Source organism: Mesoplodon densirostris, chromosome 2 (genome assembly GCF_025265405.1).
Source record: "Mesoplodon densirostris isolate mMesDen1 chromosome 2, mMesDen1 primary haplotype, whole genome shotgun sequence".
In the NCBI taxonomy this organism is placed as follows: Eukaryota; Metazoa; Chordata; class Mammalia; order Artiodactyla; family Ziphiidae; genus Mesoplodon; species Mesoplodon densirostris.
This window is the reverse complement of record NC_082662.1, coordinates 62,802,795-62,820,572: the sequence shown is the minus strand read 5'-3', so window position 1 is coordinate 62,820,572 and position 17,778 is coordinate 62,802,795.

The following is a 17,778-nucleotide window of genomic DNA, read 5'->3' as shown; positions in this document are numbered from 1 at the left end:
TGATTAAGGGTCACTCAGGTCTTGCATGTTAAAGGCAAAAATTGCAATGCACTTATACTAAACTATTATGATTACTACTCAAGTTCTTAAAAAATATAATTAACACAAACCACACAGAAATCAGAATCACTGGGACTCAACACAAATATGTTATAATGCTTATCATCATTATGCTATGAAATAAACATCAGAGTACTCAAAGGGATAAATAGCTTGTAGCTTCTTACATTATAAGAAAGGTTATTTCTTTCATTTTTAGAAGACAGCCAAAGAAAGAGGAATGAAACATCTGAGACTCACTACTTAAGACTAAATTTATTAAATAATTATACCTCCAAATGATCCAAAATGATCAGAAACAGATATGGTACACATACTTTTGTCTTCTTTTCAAATGCAGCTTACTTTGCTAATGTATTGATAGAATATCAAACCAGCCTTACTGTTAGTCATAAGTATTCTCTAGATTTCATTTTTCTCCTCAGTTTCTCTGATGTCTCAACATACTGTTATATAGGAAATGCTTCACTGCTGCAAATTTTAATTTAGCCCTTGCCAAAACCTGTTAGCTATGAACTCTGACACTTTTTTCTGAACTTCTAAATTTCAGTTCAGATGGCATTTTAAATGGGATAGGGAGGGTGGGAGGGAGACGCAAAAGGGAGAAGATATGTGGATATATGTATACATATAGCTGATTCACTTTGTTATACAGCAGAAACTAACATACCATTGTAAAGCAATTATACTCCAATGAAGATGTTAAAAAAATTATATTGCTATAGTATAAATCTGCCTTCAACAACCCAAGTACTGGATTAATTGGAGCTATACAATAAAGCATGTGCTGTGCATAGGGAGTAAATAATACTTAGACAGACGCATAAAAATGTCAGGCTTCATTTTTATTAGCCATCATAGAGTCATGAATTTCACAACACTATAAAACTTGGTCCTTCTTCCAGCTCCGACTAGGCTAAACCACATGCTCACCCTTTATTTCAGATCATGAAACTGATAACATTTATATCCAGATCTATACCAGAGGATATAAAATTTTCCTGAAGTGGGGGGGGAAGCCATCTCCTACCCCGTTAGAAGGGCTGGACCAGCTGCATGCTCATAATTGTCATCTGTAATTGCTAGATTGAAGGGAAATGAGAAATTACCTTTTTGACAGAGGCATGAAACTTCAACAGGATCCTGTTTTGTTGGCTCAGAAAGTTACTATTTCAGAGGTTAACATTTCTTGGGGTTACCTAGAACAAAAAGGAAAATACAATCAAGGATGCAAAGATATCCTTGAGAAAACAAGCCAAAGTTCCTTTTGACAAACATTTCTTTACCCTGTTCTTCCTCTAAATAGCTAAGATAAATGTTGTTCATTCCACATTCAACAAATATTTACTGATCAACTTGTAAGTTTCTTTCATTCTTCAAGGCACAAGTAGAAGTGGATAAGGCTCAGTCCCTACATTCAAAGAGCACAATGTCTTTAGGAAAGAAAAATGTATAACCAAACAATCAGAAAAACAATAGGATACTATAGAAAAGGCTTTCTGAATGCTATTGGAACACAGAAGCTTCAGTGATTTATGTTGCTAGTACTTCAATAAATATTTCAGAGGAAGCAACACTTAGCCTGAGTCTTGAAGGTTAAATAAAAGACAAGGAGATGCTATTCTAGAAAAAGAAATTGATATGTAAAAACACAGACTATGAAAAGGCAATAATACCTTTAGGAAACAACAAGTAATTACAGTTGACCCTTGAACAACACAGGTTTGAACTGTGCAGATCCACTTATATGCCGATTTCTCTTCCATAGTAAATACTACAATACTACAAAATCCACGGTTAGTTGAACCCGTGGATGTGGATCCATGGATAGGGAGGAACTGGGTTTGTATGGAGGGCCAACTGTAAATTATCCACAGGTTTTTGATTGCAGAGAGGACTGATGCCCCTAACTCCCTCCTTGTTCAAGGGTCAACTGTAATTACATTTGTCTGGATGATAGTTTCCTAGAAAAGATTATTGACTTTCACCTCTCTGAAGAGACCAGCAAAATAACCTTTTTGGTCAAACAAAGACAAGTTTACTGTTTACTGCTAGAAGGGGGTGCCAATTAAGGCCTTGACAGAATTTTAGTAGTATGTTGGAAGGGGGAGTCAAAGTGACATTTGTAAGGTTTTGGGGTATAGTTTAAGGCATGTCTTTTAATAAGGGGGTCTGACTGATACTGAACAAAGTTCACAATATAATAGTGTAAGATTAATGGATAAAGTAAGGGGGAGACTTTGAAAACAGTCTTTGAAGAGTAAACAAACATTTGATGAGCCCAGCTGAGTAATCTATTATTCTGAGAAGAGGCTATATACCTAATGAAAATAAATCTATTGTTCAGATCAGTAAATTCAAGAGGTTCTGAAATAAAACAATAGTTATTTTCAACTTCATATTCTTGGGCAATGTTTCCTGGAATAACAAAGTTAGATTAATGCAGAAGTTGTAAAGTAAAATCCTGTTAATGTACAACAGATTGTGAGCTGCATGGAAGTAAATTGTTTCAGTATCAATAAGCAGATGAAGTTTGAAATAGAACTTGGGGCTGCATTGCGACAACCCTTATATGCCATCTTGAAGAATTTGAAACAGGCAAAGAAAGGAGACGGAGCAGTCTAGACCCATGTTAAAATGCTTTGCAAAAACTGAAACACTTGGACTTCCCTGGTGGCGCAGTGGTTAAGAATCTGCCTACCAATGCAGGGGACACGGGTTCGAGCCCTGGTCCGGGAAGATCCCACATGCCACAGAGCAACTAAGCCCGTGCACCACAACTACTGAGCCCGTGTGCCACAACTACTGAAGCCCACACGCCTAGAGCCTGTGCTCTGTGACAAGAGAAGCCACCGCAATGAGAAGCCCATGCACCACAACAAAGAGTAGCCCCCGCTCGCCACAACTAGAGAAAGCTTGTGTGCAGCAACGAAGACCCAACGCAGCCAAAAAAAAAAAAAGAAACATTTAATTCTTATAGCAATCCTGTAAGACAAATATTATTATCTCCATATTCAGATAATAGTGAGACTTAGAGAAGTTGTACTTAAAAAGTAATCTTTGCCCAATGTCTTTTAAAGGAGCCAGATTTCAAATCCATTCCAGTTGACTCCAAAATCATTTTGCTCTTTCCTTTACACAATGCTGCTTCCAGTAGATTGTAAGGTAGGGATGCAAAATGAAAAGACTTCTCTTTAGAGACTATTTAAAGGGTGGATCCATGGACTACCTGGCTGCTTATAAGAAATGCAGACTGTTCACGCTCACCTCAGAACTACTGAATCAAAATCTGCTAACAGGGGATTGCTATGCATATGGGCATTTGAGAAGTGCTGTTTTAGAGGACTCTGCAGAGTTCTTGAGTTGCCATCGCCATGACAGTAACTCATGTTGTACAATGGAATTTTCTGCAGCCCTCCAGCTTGCAGCCCTGTCCTTTTTCTCCTGTATCTTCCTCAACTGTGATAAGAAACAAAAATAACAGAAACTTTGTTAGCATAATACCCTATAAAAACTGCTATGGAAGTGCAGCCAACAGAGTGAGAGAAATATTGCCTTCCTTGTACATGTTCCTTAAGACTAAAAAACGTGCATCTGCTCCTAGTTGGACAGTAAGGATCTGGAGCTCATCTCCAGGGCAGAACTGAGACTGTGGATTAGGTGATAAGGGAAGGGGCAGAAGGGTAGAAAAGACCAAAGGAAAGATGGGAAGAAGAGGAAAAGGGTGGAGAACAAGGATGGAGACCAGAATTCCAAGAGATTGCTAACTACCCACAAAGAGGCATTACTATAGACTTTTTGGGAAAACAAATATTTTATCATCTGAATCCATCTGTGCTGGGAATCATAAGATCATATACTTTCCTTTCTGATAATCATCTGTATATGCACTGTAACAGATTTTTTTTTGCCACTTTCACATGGAGAACTCATAGAAATGGGACCCCAAAAGTGGCCAAAGCATGGAGTATTACTCAACCATTAAAAAGAATGAAATAATGCCATTTGTCACAACATGATGGAGCTGGAGATTGTCATACTAAGTGAAGTAAGTCAGACAGAGAAAGACAAATATCATATGATATCACTTATATGTGGAATCTAAAAAAATGATACATCTTATTTACAAAACAGAAATAGACTCACAGACTTAGAAAACAAACTTATGGTTACCAAAGGGGAAAGGTGGAGGGGAGGGATAAATTGAGTTTGGGACAGACATATACACACTACTATATTTAAAATAGATAACCAACAAGGACTTACTATATAGCACAGGGAACTCTGCTCAATATTCTGTAATAATCTAAATGGGAAACAAATTTGAAAAAGAATAGATACATGTATATGTATAACTGAATCACTTTGCTGTACACCTGAAACTAACACAACATTTTTAATCAACGACACCTCAATATCACATAAAAATTTAAAAAAGTAAAATAAAATAAGAATATAAAAGTTGTCAAAGCAGGCACAGTTTTTCACTCTGTTTTCTCTGGGAGTCTGAATAATGATAACTGACATTTGTATAGTGTGTGTCAGTTTACAAAGTCTTTTCTCACACTTTATTACAATGCTTTTATATCTTACAGCTAAGAAAATGGATATTCAAAGACAATAAGCATCCTTCCCAAACTTTCTGTGCCCAAGAATTAAGTGCCATGCCTTCTAATTCCAAACCCCCTGTTCTTTCTACTACTCCAATGCCAATATTCCATCATAGCTAGTCTCTGTGCCCTTTCACCTCTCCTTCCTCCCTCTCCCCTTCTCCCTCTCTCTCCCTCTCTCCTCCTTGTGGTTTGGATATTTTTAAAGCTGAAGGAAAATAAAAAATGAAGCAGCAGTTTCTAACCAACCTGTTACATTAGTTTACCTTTTTACTTTCATTGTCTTCTTTATGGGAACAAAATGCTTATCATTCCTCCATCACCAATTTTTGTAAATTTAACATTATTGGTACCTCCCACCACAAATTATAGATACTGTCATTAGTCCTACTGACACTAAATAGGACTGGTTGACTGTGACTGCAGGTCTCAAAATAAACTAGGTCTTATTTTTTACTTTTTATTATTATCACATACCAGCATTATTTGTTAAGGCCATAATCAGGAGCTAACGTTTGGCATTGAGAGAAAAAACACCCATGCACATCTCTCTGAGCACTTTGAAATATATTGCCAACAATAACAAAAATGTTATTCCAGAAAAAAATGTTTTCCTCCTTAGGAAACTTTTCTTTGATATATAAGGTATTGATTACTTATCCAGCCACAGAGCTTGAGGCAAACTTACCACTGAAATAGCTATAATAAAGCAATCCATAGAACTAATTTTGGCAATGGTAAAAAAAAAATATGGGTAATAATTTACATAGAGATTTTTAAAGAAAACCCTCGTGGGATTATCATCCTCACTCCCCTTTTTAGTACCAATGTGTTGTTGAAGAGAGCAAACATTTGACTTCCTCTATGGTTGTTTTAGTTTAATATAGAAGCACATTTATACAAAAATAAACTCAATAGTTTTACACTGATGCTCAAGCATATAGATTGTACTTTATCTGCCTCTTTAAAATATTTACCGAAAATTTAAAGCAGTGGTATTGATTCCTAAGCAAGAACCATGTGGATCCCCTTATCTACATCTTTTTTAAAAATAATTTATCAAAATGAAATGAAAAGGCATTTTAACAATTTTCCAGCATAAATGCCTACACTCAAGTAAGGTTCCAATAAATATCCTTAATTCCTAGAGAAACTACATGAATGGGGTACTTAAGTTGAAGAGATTGCCTTCAAAAATTGTATTTTGTTCATAAAATTGTCACAAATAGTATGATAGAGTGAAGTTATCCATGAATGAAAGAAGAAACTATGTCTTGTTTATTTTTGCACTTACAGAGTAGTACCTGGTTTAGATAGGATATTTAATATACATTAGACTGAATTGGATAAATACTGATATACTGAGCTCTATTTTTTTCCAGATCAGAAACAAGTAAACATGAAACAGACACTAGTGTGTGCAAGTAGACACACACACACGCGCACACACCCAGACACTTGACTCTCTCTTGATTTTCTAGTCCTACACTTGCTTTCCATGGCTAGACAAGAGCTTTCCCAGCCACTGTGTAGCCTGACTCTAATTAAAGTGAAGTCAAGATGGAGGTATTGGCCATGCTCTGAAAGTAATGCCCCTTTTGTTCCTGTTTCAACCCTTTTCTCAGGCCCTGTAGAATTACCCAAGGATTAAACTCATGAGCTATCTTTTTTCTCTTCTGGTAATTTTAAAGATCTTTCTCATTGTCTTTGATATCCTGCCATTTCACTGTGATATCCCTGGGTGATTGTTTTTAATCTTACTACACACTCAGTGAGATTTTTCAATTTCATAGCTTGCAAATTTCTTGTAGAAAATGTTAAACATTTGCTTAAACAACAGAAATTTATTGTCTCAAAGCTCTGGAGGCTAGAAGTCTGACACCAAGGTGTCAGCAGAGTCAGTTCCTTCTGAGGGCAGAGAGGGAGAATCTGCCTCATGCCTCTCTCTTAGTTTCTAGTGGTTTGCTGGTGATTGTTGATGTTCCTTGGCTTGTTCTGCATCACCTCAGTCTCTGCCTTCATCTTCACACGGCATTCTCCCTGTGCATGTCTGGGTGCAAACTTCCCCTTCTTATAAGTACACCAGTCTTATTGGATTAGGAGCCCACCCTAATCCAGTGTGACCTCATTTTAATTAATTACATATGCAATGGTCCTATTTCCAAATAAGGTAACATTCTGATATAATAGTGGTTGGGACTTCAACATATAAATTTGGGGCAGTGGGGCGCACACAGCTCAACCCAAATTCAACCCACAATAGAAACCAACAGTGTCTTCTGTACCATCTTTAATCTGGTGTCCATGTCTCCAGTCTCTGACCTCTCCAGTCTTCAGAGTACAGAACCTAGATCTCATGCCTGCACCCTCCCTGTCAGGAAGGCTAGACATAAAGTGACTGAAGTTTACCTCAGGAAGGTGAGATTAAAGTGTGAGATCCTAGTAGAATGTAGGGAGGGTGTTCAAAAAATATGAGGATCCACAATTCACAGATATATGTCAAACCTACATTTTAATTCTGGCCTTACTCCTTCCTGATCTTGATTTATTAATCTCCCCAATATTCAGTTCTCTCATTTTTAAAATGGGGCTTTGGGTGGCCTAAATGTTAAGGACTTAGCTGGGTATGACATTATACAGGTGTTCCATAAGTGCTTTGGTCCTCCTATTTCTTTTCCACTCCACTGAACCCTCAAAATTCTTTATTTCTGGTATGGTCTCCACCATTTCTGTTGTGTGTTTATGGTTGCTTTTCATATTTCTCCAATTTTATTGTAAGTTTCATGAGCCAAGGACAATGTTCTAGACCAGAGTTTTTCAAATCACTTGTGATGAACAACCATTTGTATGTATATACAATCTGTCCCAGACCAATATTTTTGTAAAATATAATAAAAATAAGTTACCAGAAATTTAAAAACAGATATAGAAAACACAAGTCCCAATTTTATTATTATATACAACAAACATAAAATTACTCTTTCAAAATGCTTTAAAGGTTTCAAAATGCTTACTTTCATTTTCTGTACTTAACCCATTACAGACCAGTAACCAATAGTTCACTGCCTAGCACTGGTCTATGGACCACACATTGATTGGCATGTCCTAGACCTTTGCTCCTCAGAATGAGGCCCCAGCACCAGCAGTTTTGGCCTCACCTATGAGCTTGGTAGAAATGCAGAATCACAGGCCTCATCTCAGGTCTATTGAATCAGAACTTGTACATTGAGGTTTGAGAAACTCTCCTGGATCATTCTGACTCCCTTGCATTATTGAGCTCCAAGTTTTTCATAAAGCAAGTGCTCAATCTAAAGTCTATTAAAATTGTTTGAGAGTGGAGACTCCCCAGAGAGACTCAATATGTGACTTTTAGTGCATCTGGCAGGGGATTTTCATTTTATTTGGATCCTGTAACTATTTGTTGATTAATAATTGAACAGTTTTTATAGTTCTACCCCCATGACTAAAACCATACATTTTTATAGAAATAGATGATTTCATATTTTTAAAGCACAGTAGTATTACCATTTATATTCTTAACGTATGTGTATGGTGTGTGTGTGTGTGTGTGTGTGTGTCTCTCAGTCTGTGAAGAATGTAAACAAGGAACATAATTCTAACAGTGGGCAGTTTGCTGTTTGTGTTTCATTAAGTCAAGATTAAGATTAATAGAGATAGATTTCAAAACTGCAGTATAAATTTTAGTGAAAGAGGATCAGCTTTGAAGTCAGAAGTTTCTGCATCTGAATCCTGGGTCTTTGTCCATTATTTAGTTCCTTTCTTTAGTCAAGATTCCCCATTTGTAAAATGGAATTAGTATTCTGATTCTATAGGATTGATGTAAGGTTAAAATAATTCATATTATTACCAGTATGATGCCTCTTATAATGTTAGTACCCAATAAACTTTGTACTTCTGAAAAGAGAGAAATTAGCTTAAAGTTTTTATTCATTTTTTAATGAGGCTGTTGGAAGAACTGAAATACATACAATTAAATTAATGACTATAAAGTATATAAAACAACTTCAGAGTGAAAAAGAAATTCAGAAACAATATACAGGAGTTATTTCTTGAATTCTAATAAGTTTAAAGTGTCTGTTGCTATGTGTCACAGTTGTAGGTGCTCAGCATTTCTTTCTCTGTGGTAAAACCTTATATTCTGCCTAATATGAATGTGTCATGTGCCCACGGTACCTATTCACAGCACCTTGCTTGTAGAAGACACTTTGTAAGTGTTTCTGGAAGAAATTGTGAACTCCTTGCTGTCAGGGACCATGTTTTATTCTCCTTAGTCTATGGTCCTCTCATCCGTTCCATATGGCAGAGCTTCCTGCCCAGTGTGCTGTCATGTCTTGGTGAGCCACGAATGGTTTACAAGTGTTCAGAGATCTTGACCTCCAGTGCTGCAGGGTGGCCAGGCAGGGACTGGAAAGCTACAGCAGCCTCTCTTTGTTTATTCCAGAATCATAGTGTTCTGACATGAAAACGGTTGGGAGACGTGCCTCTATCCTATCTTCTTTCCTAACTAGAATCATTGATATACGTCTCTCCCCTGTACAGACAATCCTTTGAAATGGGACCTGAATTTTCCTCATCATTCTGTTACCTCCACTTCTTTCCTTCTAGCAAAGTACAAGGCACCTTTTGACGAATTTGGGTAAATTCTCCTCAATTACTTTTATTATAAACTTGACCCTTTTCTCTAACTAAATGTCTTTTCTTCCATTACTTTTTCTGATATATCATACCACAACTTGATGCCTCCCAGCATGGATACTACAATTATTGTACATAGTGCAATGTTAAATTTTTCCTGTGTTCAATTTAATCCTCAAAGAGAAAGCCTCAGTTTGGTGTTTGTGTAACCTTAACATCCTTTCAATCTCATACTATTTTCCGTCTTTAACAGCAGGAATACAGGACCTCAAGTGTTTTAGTAGGCAACAGTCTCTGATTAGAATTTAATAACTTTGTTTTATCTTCATTGTATTTATTTTCATGGTTTCTTTTTTTAAAGCAAAAGATTAGCTTTTTCACTTAAATTATAGTAAATCAAGCTACTTTTCAATATATGCTCAGTTAAGTAATAAGATTAGTTAAAATTTTTAAGTTCACGTACATAGCACACTTGAGTACATAGATACATAAATACATTTAAATTATGTACAAGTAACTGACATTTACAAAACACCAGTGTAGTAGAAAGGGCACTGAGTTTTCAATCTGAAGACCTATGATTGGGTAACAGCCTTTATTAAAAAAAAAATTTTTGGCTGTGCCGCGGGGCATGCGGGATCTTAGTTCCCTGACTAGGGATCGAACTCACACGCCCTGCAGTGGAAGTGTGGAGTCTTAACCACTGGATCATCAGGGAAGTCCCTGGGCAACAGCTTTGTCAGTTGCTCAAGCAAAGTCCTTAAACTTTCTGAGACACAAGTCTTCCCCCTCATCTATAGAATAGGAATTATAGTTACTGCCTGAAACAGCATTTCTTATGAATTAAATGAAAATGTCTGTGAAAGAACTTAGGAAACTAAAAAGAGTTACATGAATGTTAGCTTATTATTTTTATGAATGCATCATAATTGACATTTCATATTATAATTTATATTGCAATGTTCTAGGAGAGTCATACCTATTGCAAGATGCATGATATGAGTGTATTAAATTTTAAGAACTTGGGCACAACATCAAAAATAAAAATGGTTTTTAGAGATATTATAGAATCTTGCAAATCTTGGTAACATTGGTATCAGGTTTATTTTCAAAGTTTCTTACATACCACACTAGTTTTAGGGTCAGCTGAATACAACTAACAGAGACAATTGGAAGCAAGCTATACACATAAGTGGGGCCTCAAGAAACTGCAGGCAACTGGGTAACTCTATGGGCAAAGGGTGAAAGAAAACCGTGGCTGGAAGAAAGCAGGCAGTACTCTGAGGAGAGAAGATTCCAGAAACTGTGTCCAGGGGCAGGCTGGCCTGCCTTGAGCCCCAACAATGTAACTAACCTTGGGAACCTCAGGACGATGTTGGGAAGCAGGAAAGGAAGGGCGCCCAGAGACTCGGTGGGACTGTCACTGGTAGAGAGCCAGGCTATGTGCTCTCAAGCAGCCTGCCAAAGTACACAGTCTACAGTAGACTGAGGCTTTGCAAAACTTGGAGGACACTGGCCTCCTAATGGTCCTAGTCCACATACTTCAAATAGCGAGTAGGAAAAAGGGGAAGATTTGGACTTTCTGGGAACCTTTACAAGATAAAGCCATCTGGGCTCCCACAGGCTTGATTTCACAGCAGATGCATGATGGATTTGTGGAGCCTGGACACCAGAAAGGAGTATATATTCGAATCTCATAACAAACACTCTCTGTTAAATGGCTTATAGAACTTGTCAAATGGGGCTCTAAGTGAACAAAACTCATAGAAAGAAATATTATTTCAGTAGTGATAAAGTTCCCTGACCTTCTTGAAGCTTGTGTGAAAGTTATAGAACTTACAAATCCAAACAAGTTCCAATACATTATGGTACTAAATGGTCTATTTTTTAAGCTTGAATGATCTCAGCCAATATTATTGTGCTATCAATTATACCAGCAGTATCAATAGGACATTCCTCATAATTCAAGTTTATTGGCCAAGCAAATCGTTCTCAAAGTGTGGTCCAGGGACCCCAGGAAGTCCTCAAGACCCACTCAGGAGATCTGTGATGTCAAAACTATCTTAATAATAACTCCAAATGTTATATTCCTTTCTCTCTCACTCTCTCATGAGTGATCAGTGTTGTTTTGCAGAATCAACATGAAGTGTGATGATGTAACAAACTGAATGCAAAAGCAGCTATGAGAATCCAGCTATCTTCTATTAAGCCATCAAAGAGATATGCACAAATGTTAAACAATACCTCCCTCAGGATAATTTTTTTAAGGGAAAATATAATTATTTTCCATTAAAAATGTTATTTATGCTAACATCAGTTTATATGTAATCAATTAACATGTAATGGTTTTATTATTATTTTCAAATGAAAATTTTCTCAATTTTAGTTTTTAATATGGAACCCAGAAATAGATATGTAACACACAAATCATAGATGTGTAACACACATAACACATACTTCGGGGTCCTCATAAAGGGGTTCTGAGGCCAAAAAGATTGAGATCCACTGGACTAAACTCTTAAGTTGCCAGGGCTAATTTTATCTGTGGTTTGGATTTTCTGGTACTGACTTGAGGAAAGGTAACTCTATTAGCGATTTCAATTAGGTAGCAGCTGGGTTAACATTTGTGAATATGAGTGTAACTACAGAACACCCAGAGGAAAGTCCTTTTCTACCAGCTGCTGATTTGCTCTGCCCATCATGAGCTCCAGAACCTTCACTGCAACTTATCCCTTGGGACCTACCTGTTGGCTATCAAACTATGGCAATACTTGAGAAGTTTTTAGATCTGGGAGTTGAAAATAATAGCCAAAGTTTTGGTTAGAAATGGCCAAACCTGTAGTATGGTGTGAAAACTGGAAACAGATTTCTCTACAATTGCAATAGGCCAAATTACACATATCACAAAGATTATGCAGTGGACTTCTGCCAACGACTTAAATCCTTTCTCATTAGAAATGAGTGAACACTTAGAAGGGAGAATCATGCAGTGGTGAAGAGTTCAGGCCCTAGAGTCAGGCAGAGCTGGGTTTGACTACCATGTCCCACACTTGTTAACAGCATGGCCTTGGGAATGTTAGTTAGTTTTAATTTTAATTATTTCTGTAAGGCTCTGTTTCTTCATCTATAGAGTGAGAAATAGTAATAATAGTAATAAGAGCTTCACTTCATAGAGTGATTTGAAAATTAGATGAGACACATTCATGCACATTATTTCATTTAACCCTCATGGCAACTTTAAGACATAGATGTTATCATTTTTCCATTTGGCAGTCAGGAAAACTGACATTTAGAAAAGTCAAATAATTTTCCAGAGATCATACTATTATTAGCGGCAAAGCAGAGATTTGCTTTTGACTGCCCTAACTGTAAACAGTCATATCACTGTGTTTTCTTAATAGCAAATTTAGAAAATTGCAAGCTTCTCTTTCTCTTGTCCACAGTCTTTAGCTCAACAACTAGCTTTGTGTGGAATACACACAAACTAGAGTTTCTTGTAACGCAGGGCAAGAAAACTTCAGTGGGCTCAGTATAGGAGAGAAAGGGAAGAGGTATTTTATAATTCCCCCAAATATGGGAACCAACAACCCCTCTTTTGCACACACATATTCCACATGTTCCCTTTAATATGTTCTGGAATAGGCTTGAGTCTTTGTGACAGATACATGTAAATATTGGCTTATATACTAAGTGATAAATGATAAATGACCTTAAGAAAGAAAAAAAAATGATTTCCCCATAAAAAGCTCTCACCGAAACATTCTAGATGAAAGGACTTGAAGCAATGCAGGTTCACTCTTGATACACTGCCAGGCCAACAGGCTGAGGACCGGATACCTTAGAGCTGGAATTTTCTGGGCCTTAATATTGTAATGGAGATACAGAGTAGCTATGAGTGCTTCCCAGATCTTGCTAGTTAAGAAGCAATTCTATTTGGAGTAATGTTGTTCCATTTATATACCAGACGAGTTTTAAAAAATTGATGTCTTTTTTAAAAAAAATGTTTATTGTAAATTCAGAATAATAGACTAGTGTTATACCATTAATAGCTTATGAATCTATTTATATTATGTGGCTGTGTATAGCCAGGGACCTTCTCCATTTCTGGACTGGCAAGCTAAAATTATAAATAAATTTTTACATTTAATCTCTGTGGTTCCCGCTTTTCTCTTAGCTGGATAACAGGAATTGCTTCTAACTCAAATCATCTATTTCCTGGAGGTCTCCCCCAGTACTTCAGTTGTAAATGTGACAGCACATGAATTAGTGCTGAAACTGACTGGGTCATGCTTTAGACTTGAAGGAAGACCTCAGAAATGTATTGTGGCCAGAACCCATGAGTCAGACTCTTCTTTAGCTCAGTAAACCAGTTTTGATTTTATTCTTCCATTGGGATAGAGATAAGAAATCACATCAGTCCATGAAAAGTTGGTAGTTTATATTCCCCTTGTTATTATTGAATAGATCAATATTTGGAGCTGTCATGTGCCTCTTTCTTATTTGGGTTACTTCTGCTATTTGAATTACACTGAATTTACTCATGGATCATAGGAGGCCAGTTGAAATAAGCTGCAACTTCAGTTTTCTACCTTGCATTCTGAGGACAGCATAGTTCAGAGCTGTGGAAATGACAGGCTTATGCCCTGTATTTCTGCAACACCTTTCATCCAACAGTAGAAAATGACCCTGTATCTCTCTTTGACTTCACATTTTAGAGGAAAGAGAAATGAGACATCATGGTTTTCCTAAGATTAGATTTTAGATTGTGACTTCACACTTTCTAGTTCATTCACACAGAATTTCTCCAGAGAAAAAATAATTATCAAGATGTTTTATTTATGTGTGGGTCAAATATTCTCCAAGGTCAAGACAACAACAGCAAAAGTCCATGGTGTTATAAGTAGAATTCTCTCATGAGAAGACTTTTGGTACCCAGGCTATTTAACACAATGAAAAAGTAAATGCCTGATCCTGTAGGATTCCTGTGAATAATCACTTCCATTGCACATCAAATGCTCCATAAAAATGAGAACTTCAGCACTCTCATTCCCACAGCTTCAACTTGTCCTGATTCATTTCTCTGACATTGCCTTACTCTTGATGCCCCACAGTTTCTAACCCTCCTATTTTCATCCACACCTCACTTTTAAGAATTGACCCTCAATACCATCTTCTCAGGTTCAGGCTTGCTTCCCCCTTGAAGATTATTTTAATTTTGATTCTTCCTCTAGCAATGCTTTCCTTGCCATCTTGAATAAATCTTAATAAATATGTGTTTTACTTTCAACATTCCATTTATTTCAAAATTAATTTTATTGAAGCCAAAACAGTGGAATTAACTGTAATAATAAACTATTATACACACACACACACACACACACACACACTTTAAGTTATAAGGAATGAAGTTTATTTTGGCAGGTAGTGTTAAAACTAAACTTGCATATATTAGTAACATAACTGAACATCCTTAATTTGGTGTAAGTGTGACACATTTTCTTGTTTTCCTGTGTTCTGCTAAATCACCATAACCTAAACTGCCTTATAAAACTGATATGTTGCAATGTAACTTTATTCTTTTACTTAAATTTGTTGATTCTAAACAAAATTTTTCATTGGCTTTTTCTATCTTTGGGTCTATCTCATTATCAATATCATCCAAGTATGGATCACCAGCATCCAATAAATCTGCTCCATTTTCTTCATCATCTGTGGTAAATCTTCTCATCCAGATAAATCTTGATATTATTTTAAATAAATTACTATAACTAATTAAAATTAATTACTAACTACTTTAAATAAATTTCCCACTTCAATAGGGACCAGCAGTCTCTCTTTTAAGACTATCCCTGTGAGTGGTAAGTCTTATTCAATGGGTTCTGGTTTTGAAACCAGCAAAACTTCGTATAAGAAGGAAAGGAGGAAAGAGAAAGAAAAGGAAATAAAGACCAAACATAAACTTATCATATAAGTGTCTTCTGAGCTAAAATTCCTTTGAGGTCCCCAGATAGCCAAAAAATCAATCAATCAATCAAAGGTTTAGCTTACAAATTTGGAAGTATCAGGGTAACTGCTGTCTGGTTTTGTTAATGAAATTTCAACTCTACCATCACCACTGGTATTTATTTCTAACCCAGATTTTGTCAGGTACTGTTTCCAGACATGTGGAAATGTAGGGCCAGTTGGGAAATTGTCCCAACTCCTCTCACTTCCTATCAGATCTTGGAAGCTCACAGCAGTAACTTTGGGCCTTACCCTAAGCCTCAATATTCTGTTCAGAGCCACAGTTCTTTTTAACTCAAGCAAAGGGAATTCTTTCTCAGGACCCACGGCTAGCAGTTGGTAGAGACCATGCTCTCAAACATCAAGCTCTATCACTTCTTGTTAATAGAAAAGATTTTAGAAAAGTACAGATGTGAATTCCAATTTCAGACCTGAAATATGGTAACATTTCTTCATTTCTATCAAAATGCCTGACATTTAGTATGTGCCAAATATATATAATATAATCTGTCTCTCAGTAACTAAAGGAGGGACCAAGTACACTATCATTATGTTTTCAATGTCTTCCGTGTCCAGGTTTTATTAGGCCAGTGCATCATCTTTCTATAGAAACAGAAAAATCACTTCATTTTAGAGAAAACTGAGCACTCTCAACCATGAAGGAGCCCAGAATTGAAGTGTATCACAGTTTCCACCAGAATATTCTATAGGGGTCAACTTAAATGGGAGTGCTTGTGCCTTTCTTCAACAGATACTTCACTTATCTTACATTTTTATTAAATTAGAGAAGCATCATTTTTATCTTCTCTACAGGCAGGATGGAAAGTTTAGTTATCCCATCAAAATTATTCCTGGACGTGTTTCCCGCACTTCCAACTCATCCTTCGTGGGTTTAACTGATCTGAGATCAAAGGCTCAATATAAATTTTAATTTTTTCAATGCTAAGTAATCCAAGGAAGGCTTCTTTCTAAACACATTATAAATCTGATTGTAACGCTGCCTCTCTGGAATCCATCTGACAGTAAGCAAAGACAGACTGAGAGGGAACTAGATTGCACAAGAGGAAGAAACACGAGCAAACCTTCATACTCCTCTGTTTCTATCTTCCTTTTTGAAAACTGCCAGTAACTGAGACTACTGAGTCAGAGTCTTAATAATCTAGCTCACATTTCCATCTATAATGACTTGACTATACCTGACAATCTCTGATTCAATAGGTTTTATTAGAAGAGAGAAGCTATTTGTGTAAGATGCCTTATTTTATTCTTTAAGTCATTAAATATAAATAGAACAATGACATCAGATGTTTCTGGGATCAGGTTTTCATGTGTTTGGGTTAAATAAACAATTCACTTCAAAGAGAGAGTCATCCTCCTTCTTTTATCCTCTTTAATATTTTGTACATAAATTCCATAGTCATCCATAGAAGAGGTCACATTACAGAGAAAAAAACTTTTTTTCTTCTAGTTTTATTTTAATTTTTTAACAAATTTTAAAAATTAATATATTTCTATTTTTGGCTGAGTTGGGTCTTTGTTGTAGTGTGCCTCTCATTGCGATGGCCTCTCTTGTTGCAGGGCACAGGCTTTAGATGCACGGGCTTCAGTAGTTATGGCTTGTGGGCTCTAGAGTGCAGGCTCAGTTGTGGCACCCAGGCTTAGTTGCTCTGTGGCATGTGGGATCTTCCTGGACCACGGCTTGAACCTGTGTCCCCTGCACTGGCAGGCGGATTCTTAACCACTGTGCCACCAGGGAAGTCCTCTTCTAGTTTTATTAAGATATAATTTACATACAGCACTGCATAAGGTTAAAGTGTACAGCATAATGATTTGACTCACATACATCATGAAGTAATTATCACAATAAGTTTAGTGAACATCCATCTTTTCATATAGATACAAAATTAAAGAAATGTTTAGTCTTCTTGCTGTGTGGAGAAGAGGTATATAGCACTAAGCAACAAGTTGGGTCCTGAAAGGAGTTGGTGCTCCTCAAAGTCCTTCACAGTATATAACACAGATCCTTACACTTAGTAGCATTTACATTTAAATAAATGTCAATGGTGTAATAAAATGATCTGGCCCCCAATTGTACATCTCCACATCAAGAATTTTTAGTTACAAAGAGCTGCAACTTCTTAACATTATTTTGACACCCCTTATGAGGAAAAGAAGAACCAGTTTTGTATTAGCAAGGGCACTTAACCTCACTCAAATAACAGAAAAGAAGGAATTTAATTTTTACATTGTGTTCAGGTTTAAGAGCCTGCTAAACATAGATTGTTCTGATTTTCATAAACAAATAACATTTTTTGTGGGAAAAAAACTCTGAATAAATAACAAAGAATAATCTGAGTAAATAACAAAGAAAAAAAACAAAGAATAATCCCTATTAGCACAATTTTTCTATAAAAATTACAGGACTTTATGACTGGAATTTTAATCTGGC